The sequence below is a fragment of the Bidens hawaiensis genome, unplaced genomic scaffold (genome assembly GCF_021521415.1).
Source record: "Bidens hawaiensis isolate Kalapana, Puna unplaced genomic scaffold, B.hawaiensis_p1.1 tig00040076_1, whole genome shotgun sequence".
Classification (NCBI taxonomy): Eukaryota; Viridiplantae; Streptophyta; class Magnoliopsida; order Asterales; family Asteraceae; genus Bidens; species Bidens hawaiensis.
The window spans coordinates 118,021-126,083 of NW_027505645.1; positions in this window are offsets into that span (position 1 = coordinate 118,021).

An 8,063-nucleotide genomic window follows, 5' to 3' on the forward strand; every position below is an offset into this window, starting at 1 on the left:
ATAAACTCTCAGTTCATCGTCTTTCTGATAATATCTTACCATGCAATCTTATTGGTTGAGGGAAGACAAATAAAACCCTTGAAACAAGAAACCAAAACCCTAAACCCTAAACATATATATACCTTGAATGCATTGCAAAAGCCTTTAACAACTGCAAACACCTTTCAAGTTTCATCTGCAAGTGGGAACCCTTCCGCCTTTCGGCCTACTACGCCAGGAAACAGTCCAGGAGCGGGTCATTCGTTCACTAAACAAGGGTTGGATTCCAACTTAGAAGCAGCTGCTGATGGTTTCAAGCCTACAAAACCAGGAAACAGCCCGGGTGCCGGTCATTCTATACACATTCAATCTACTAAGCCAAAAGCTTAGATTGTGCCAAAAGATGGATTGTAGTTTATATAGTTATATATTTATATTATATCTGTTTTGAATTCCTTAAGCGGGAGCAGCCTATCTACCTTCCGGGATAGAGGAAAGGTTTGTCCTTTTTTTTACCTCCCGAGACTCTACTAATAGCTTGCTATAAGTGAGATTTATTGGGTATGTTTGTTTGTTTGTAAAATATTGTGAATTCATCCTTAGGGCCGATGATTACATGGTCTATGTATGCATATTTTCTTAGTTGCATTATGTTATTTCAATCGATGTAAACTTCGCGATTGATAATTAATAAATGATGAATTGTTGTACATTATCTTTTTTTTTTTCTTTTTTGAAAGACTTATGTGTCAGTGACAGCGTCGTCCCTCCCAAAGGGTTATAACACTTGTCATCCCGAGACTATACTAATAGCATGCTATAAGTGAGGTTTACTGGGTACGTTTGTTTGTTTGTAAAATATTGTGAATTCCTCTTTAGGGCCAATGATTACATGGCCTATGCATATTTTCATCTATAGTTGCGTTATTTCAATCAATGTAAACTTCGTGATTGATAATTAATAAATGTTGAATTGTTGTACATTATTTTTTTCGAAATACATACGTCCCAAGGCAGCGTCGCAGGGCCGGCCCAACTGTGTATCAAACCCAAGCTAGGGCTTTGGGCCCCCAAAAATTTAAGGGCCTCATTTTAAATAGAGTTATATATATGTAACATATATAATTGTTTATTTGGCCATAATAAGGTAATTACGATTCTACCATGGTGGTAGTTTGCACCCTTTATGTTTTGTGATGATAACCATCCACCAGGGTTCGAGCCCCTCACTTCTCAACATAATTAATATTTTTTATAGCCCCTTGACCTCTGAACATAATTAATAGTTTTTAAAGCCCCAAGCAATAGAACAATTAAAGCTCAAATGAAAAATCATCTCTCTAGTATGTTACATACCTCTTTTCTATTTCTTTTAGTCTGTTCCTTTTTTTTAAGTAACCTTAAATAAAATTATGTATTAATTCAATGACTAAATATATCTTGTTAAAATTAATAAATAATAACTTAAGCATATGCAGTAGTTCCTAATTAGCGATCCAAACTTGTTTCGAGTTTATAAGGTTAATATTCAACATTATTATATCAAGCTTATTTTTTCTCAAAATTAAAATGATATATATGTGTATCATAATTGTAAACGTCAATGTTGAAAAAGACCAATTTGTGTGTTGTCCACATGATGTTTTTCGGTATTCTACAATTAAGTTGTGTCGTGATGTGTTTGAACATATTTAAATTATTGTTAGTTTTTTTAAAGAAAAAAATAATCATGTACTATGTTATATTATAAAATAGAATATTTAAGGAGAACTTAAACTATTTTAGTTAAATTTTAACGTATTCATTTCATTGAATGTGAAGCGGGATGACATTTTTTGAAAAGTACAACTTTAAATTTCTTAGAAAAGGCCCCCATTTTTTACTCGCTTTAGGCCACCAAAATCGTTGGGCCGGCCCTACAGCGTCGTCCCTTCTAAAGGGTCATAACATTTGTCATCCCCATTACCCGAGTTCGAATCTCCCCTACAGTAGAGCTGCCTATATTTCAAAGCGTGCACTAATTGAGCCGGGATTGAACATGTTGTACATTATCTCGACCCCATTTAATAATAAATAAGTGATTAAAAATTGGTTATACATATCAAGAAAATTGTTTCTCATCAAGGCATTGAGACGTTGAAAACTAAAGGGCACAAAAGCCAACTGATAACTTTTTAGCAGTTCCATTATTGGAAAAGAATCAAAATGCACATGAATGCCATTTTCATCAACACATGCTTTTTTTTATTATTTTAATCCTTAATTTCCTCTTTTGCTTTATTTTCCAGTTTCCAACTAATAAACCTTTTATATATACAACTTTACAAACCCTAATGGTTAAAAGACAAGATCATTAATACTTACCGATGTGTGTCAGAGAAAGATTCTACGAAAGAATCGGATCAAGGAAAAGGCTCCCGACCTACCCTGTGGCTTGTTCGAAATTTTGCCAGTTTTTCCCTAACGGTAGACACATGAGCTGTCCAAAAAACTTTGTACGAGCCGAACCACAGAAACCCCCCCCCCCCCTAAATTCCGTCTTCTATTCTCTAAAATATTCAAAGTCCCTACTAAAGAATCAGATCAAGGAGAGGGTCCCCAACCTACCCCATTGCCCGTTCGAAATTTTGCTAGTTTTTCCCTAAGGGTAGGCACACGAGCTGTCAAAAAAACTGCTTACGAGCCAAACCACAGAATCCCCTCATAATTTCGGTCTTGTAGACTTCCCTAGTATATTTTAAAACCCTAAGAAAGAATCAGATAAATGAAAAGGCTCCCGACCTATCCCGTGACTCGTTCGAAATTTTGCCAGTTTCTTTCTAGGGGTAGGCACACGAGTTGTCCAAAAAACTGCGAACGAGCCGAACCACATAATCGCCCCATGAATTTGGTCTTATAGACTTCCCTAGAATAGTTTAAGACCCTACGAAAGAATTGGATCAAGAAAAAGGCCCCCGACCTATCCTGTGGCTCGTACGAAATTTTGGCAGTTTTTCCCTAGAGGTAGGCACACGTGCTATCCAAAATACTGTGTACGAGCCGAACCACAGAATCCCCTCATAAATTCGGTCTCGTAGACTTCCCTATAATATTTTAAAACCCTACAAAAGAATCGGATCCAGGAGAAGGCCTCCGACCTGCCCCGTGGCTTGTTAGAAATTTTGCCACGAGCTGCCTAAAAAACTACGTACGAGCCGAACCACATAATCGCCCCATAAAATCGGTCTTGTAAACTTCCGTAGAATAGTTTAAGACCCTACGAAAGAATCAGATCAAAGAAAAGGCCCCCGACTTGCCTCGTGGCTCGTTCGAAATTTGCCAGTTTCTCCCTAGGGATAGGCACACGAGTTGTCCAAAAAACTACGTACGAGCCAAACCACATAATCGCCTCATAAATTCGGTCTTGTAGACTTCCCGAGAATAGTTTAAGACCCTACGAAAGAATCAAATTAAGGAAAAGGCCCCCGACCTCTCGGTGGCTTGTTCGAAATTTTGCAAGTTTCTCCTTAGGGGTAGGCACACGAGCTATTAAAAAAACTACGTACGAGCCGAACCACATAATCGCCTCATAACTTCGGTCTTATAGACTTCCCTAGAATAGTTTAAGACCATACAAAAGAATCGGATCAGGTAAAAGGCCCCCGACCTACCCCGTGGCTCGTTCGAAATTTTGCCATTTCTCCCTAAGGGTAGGCACACGAGCGGTGCAAAAAACTGTGTACGAGTCGAACCATAGAATCGCCCTATAAATTCGGTCTTGTAGACTTTTCTATAATATTTTAAGACCATATGAAAGAATTGGATGAAGGAAAAGGCCTCCGACCTAACCCGTGGGTCGTTCGAAAATTTTCCAGTTTCTCCCTACGGGTAGGCACACGAGCTAAAAACTGCGTACGAGCCGAACCATAGAATCGCCACATAAGTTCAGTTTAATAGACTTTCCTAGAATAGTTTAAGACTATACGAATGAATCTGATCAAGGAAAAGGCCCCCCGAACTACCCATGGCTCGTTTGAAATTCTGCGAGTTTTCCCTAGGAAGGCAGACGAGCTGTCCAAAAAACTACGTACGAGCCGAACCACAGAATCGCCCCATAAATTCGGTCTTGTAAACTTCCGTAGAATAGTTTAAGACCCTTCGAAAGAATTAGATCAAGGAAAAGGCTCTCGACCTACCCCGTGGCTCGTTCGAAATTTTGCCAGTTTCTCCCTCGGGGTAGCCACACGAGTTGCCAAAAAACTATGTATGAGCCGAACCACAGAATCACCTCATAAATTCGATCTTTTAGACTTCCGTAGAATAGTTTAAGACCCTACGAAATAATCAGATCAAGGAAAAGACCCCCGACCTCCAGGTGACTAGTTCGAAATTTTGCCTGTTTCTCCCTAGGGGTAGGCACATGAGCTGTCCAAAAAAATACGTACGAGCCGAACCACGGAACCGCCTCATAAATTCAGTCTTGTAGACCTCCCTAGAATAGTTTAAGACCCTACAAAATATCCGGATCAATGAAAAGGCCCCCAACCTACCCCATGGCTCGTTTGAAATTTTGCCATTTCTCCCTAGGGGTAGGCACACGAGCGGTCCAAAAAACTGAGTACGAGCCGAACCACAGTATCGCCTCATAAATTCGGTATTGTAGACTTCCCTAAAATATTTTAAGACCATATGAAATAATCGGATCAAGGAAAAGGCCCCGACCTACCCCGTGGCTAGTTCAAAAATTTGCCAGTTTCTCCATAGTGGTAGGCGCATGAGCTGTCCAAAAAACTGCGTACGAGCCGAACCACATAATCACCCCATAAATTCGGTCTAATAGACATCCCTAGAATAGTTTAACACCCTACGAAAGAATCAGATCAAGGAAAAGGCCCCCCGACCTACCCCGTGGCTAGTACGAAATTTTGCCAATTTTTCCTTAAAGTAGGCACACGTGCTGTCCAAAAAACTGCGTATGAGTTGAATCAAAGAGTCCCCTAATAAATTCGGTCTTGTAGACTTACCTAGAATAGTTTAAGACCCTAGGAAAGAATCAGATCAAAGAAAATGCCCCCGACCTTGCTCGTGACTCGTTCGAAATTTTGCCAGTTTCTTCCTAGGGGTAGTAGGCACACGAGCTGTCAAAAAAACTACAACATTTTCGATTGTGTAACATTTTCGATTATGTAACAATTTTGATTATGTTAAATTTTCGATTATGTAACATTTTAGATTATGTAACATTTTCGATTATGCAACATTTCTGATTATGTAACATTTTCGAATATGTAACATTTTCGAAATTGTTACCTAATCGAAAATGTTACATAATCGAAAATATAACATTTTTGATTATGTAACATTTTCTATTATGTCAAATTTTCGATTATGTTACATTTTCGATTATGTAGTATTTTCGATTATACAAGTTAACACGTTTAATAAATAATTTAACTGTAATATTTTTATAAAATAAAGTACACCTTTAGATCTTGAGGGATTCTTTAAAAGTGATAATTTTAAATTGAAAATTTTTAATTTGTTTTTTTTAAATTACCTTTAACTATTTATTTCAGACTTGAAATCAGTTTTCTCTATTAAAGTTTAATCAACAATATTATTCTTAACTATCAATTTTACAAAATTTTCATCCGGTTCCTCTAGTTCAAAGCAAAATAGAGAGACACGAGTTTGTTAATTAAGAATGAAAGAAAAATTAGAGACAAAAACAATTAAAAAACATTAATTAAAAAAATTAATGAGTTGAAGTAATTGGTTGTTTAAATTGATACAAATCACATTATATTAATTAATTATATTTGTAAGTTAACATTACATGACTGTGTGTAAATTCAAGTGATTTCTTTGACACGGAGAAACATATGGATTTCTTTGACCAATTTAACATTTTAACCCATTAACCTGACACAATGATACCTTAACTTATATTTTTATACTGAAATAGTTCTAAGAAGAAAAATGCTCCTTTATGATGTCTAATGATTTCTCAATAAGCATGAGCCAAATGTTGAACTAAAATGCGTGATTGAGAGTCCACGTACTTCAACGGTTTATTTATAATATGGAATCATGCTATGGACATGGAGTATAATTAATTGTAGATTAGATGGGTATGATAATCGTCATTTTTAGTCCGGGTGAGATGGTAAAAGCTCTTTTTTTTTGGAAGCCGACTAGAGTTACAAATCCTGGTATGACAGTATATTATTCTATTGGTGTAGTTAAGGATTAAAAAGTGAATGGGCGTGTGAATTGATATAGAAAAGAAAGTGAATGAGGCTCAAGTATTGAAGAGCGTGTCATGTTATATATGAAGGCTCATGATCGTGCTTTCAAAGATGGCCCACGAAAACGGGCATAACTTGGCCTACGAAGCTCCGTTTCAAGCCCACGACCAGTTAAATCGAAGCTTGAGACGAGGAAAACGGGCGGTTTGTCCCTTGTCTGAAGCCCCAAAACGCCTGTTAAATAAAGTTATGAGTTTTTTTATGTTTTTTCAGCAGTTTTTACAATTTTATTTTTGGGTTTGTGTTTGGCCCATGGCCTTTTTTGGACTCATTTCGAATTTGAAAGTCTATTTATATGTTGCTAATGTAATCTAAAAAGTCAGACCTGAATTTATCAATAAATATTTTTCTCTTTATTTTCCTTAACGTTTGGGTGAGATTTGGGAGTTTGAGAAGTTCATCACAGTCATTCACATAATCAACGTGATTCAATCTTCGTAATCGTTTTACCGTTGCATCAGAAAGACGAATGTGTGAATTGATATTCTAATAAAATATAACTAGCTCCTACTAATACATGTACACTTATAAACTTTAAAGATTTAATGCAACATCGATTGCCCTATGTTTCCTTTATGATATTATACCGGTAGGACCTATTGATCGATGTTAGATATCGTGCCAAGATATGTTTGGAAAATGCTATCTGACGAACCAAGGATCATGATTTGATTATAACCACATGACAAATTAATTGTTGGTGTTTGTTTATATATGTATGATTTTAAAAAAAGTGGTAAAGAAAAAGTTTATATGGAAACATGAGCAATGATGTTTGTCATGTATTTGAGACAGTGAAATGTCTAATAATCTTGCATGCGTTTGCAAAAATCAAACTGGAGTAGATATCGCTGCTGCTGCTGCTGCCTTTTTATTTTTATTTTTATTTATCTTTTTCATTTTTAAAAGAAGTAAAGAACACTCGGCCGACCAGAAGTTTGAGTGTAAAACTTTCACCACTTATTCCAAGTTATTAATTTATTAAGTAATACAAATACACAATATTATACTTTAAGACTTTTTTGTTTTTACTAATCAAGTCCTAATTACCCTATTAACCTCTGGATCACTGGGATATTTATTCCGGCCCATTGCGTTGCGATTTAACTAAAAAGTACATAACGCAGCACGCTATGGTTTAATTAAAAAAATAAATTAATAAAAGAAAGAAAAGTGTGATTGGTTGGTTTGGGATGGATAAGATGCATCTCATTGATACAACTTGAGCGTTAATGTGTTGGCTGGGTTTAACGTCCAACTTTTGCAAGCTCGTTTTGGTGTTTGGTGCATGTGGGTTTAACGCCCACAACAGGTGGCCTAAGGAAGAGGGGGGGGGGGAGTGAGCAACGTGTTTGGTAACTGAATTTGAAACTGGAGTGCGTTGCGATTGAACTTACGTCTGATGAGTGTTTTGTAACGAAGTTACGAACTACATAAATGTTTTCTACAAACTTTAGAAAAAGTAATTGCCCTTTTTTCTATAATAAATATAGTGTTCCCTATTCATAAATATATGAAGATCCCCGTATATACATATAATACCAAATGTAGGTCTTTATAAAAGTCCTCATCGATCGACTTAAGCAATATAATAAGAGCATTCACAACCAGCTCCATCTCCCTAGGTTCGGATCTACGTGGCGGGTGGCAAACTCGAGAAAAGCCAAATTCACCATTGTGGAGAGGTCTTTGAGAGGAAAGTTTGCTCCTACAAACTTGAAACAAACTTTATGTGGCATATTCACTCTCTCTTTCTATCTCACATATATATATACACACACACACACTATATGTATA